At 37.0% G+C, this 709-nt stretch overlaps 1 pseudogene; it reads right to left on the minus strand.

Moving 5' to 3' along the window:
• LOC119582280 overlaps nt 1-431 on the minus strand; it is a 6,838-nt pseudogene extending 6,407 nt beyond the window's left edge.
• Between the last annotated feature and the right edge of the window lie 278 nt (nt 432-709).

The following is a 709-nucleotide window of genomic DNA, read 5'->3' on the forward strand; positions in this document are numbered from 1 at the left end:
CCAATACTACCAATAAACTCTAGGCATCACAAACACTCTCATTCACTCCAAATCGGTTAATATCGGCGAGCGGTCATTTCTATCCGTGACAGGATCAGACCTTAACATCAATTCCTCTGTTTTTATTTCAGTAACATGCAATGTTAGTAGAAAATGGGGAACTAGCAAGAAGGCCAAACAACATTCACTTGATATCCCACGAAACCTTTACGCCAACAAATAACTACAGACAAAAAAAAATAAATTCCCCATCAATGGCATCTTTAGGCTCTCCAAATTATTACAGACTGATAAAAATATTCCCAGACGAATTTCTGTGCGCCTTACCTGCTCTAATTGAACTTTATAAGTATGTAAACTGGCACCGAGATCCTCCGCCATTGTGTTTTGTTTACCAAGAGTGTTGTGGTGAAGATCGACAACGCCTTCGGTCTTCAGAACTGCACTCTAATTCGACCTTTTATGCACTGTAGAGAATCTATATCGCAGTTTTTTATAAATCAACAGCGCATTCTTTACTTAACTGAGTTTACGGGCTTTCATAGATTGTGGCCAAAAAAAGGTATATATAAGGTCATATTTATTGGATATTCCTTGGGAGCGCAGCAGTTTGGCAAATCTTGTGAAATTTATGAATGTTTATTCGAAAAAATAAGGTAAAGATTCATCTAAATCGCAAATTCATCAGCTATTGATATTTCTTTCCAAA

The sequence above is a fragment of the Penaeus monodon genome, chromosome 15 (genome assembly GCF_015228065.2).
Source record: "Penaeus monodon isolate SGIC_2016 chromosome 15, NSTDA_Pmon_1, whole genome shotgun sequence".
In the NCBI taxonomy this organism is placed as follows: domain Eukaryota; kingdom Metazoa; phylum Arthropoda; class Malacostraca; order Decapoda; family Penaeidae; genus Penaeus; species Penaeus monodon.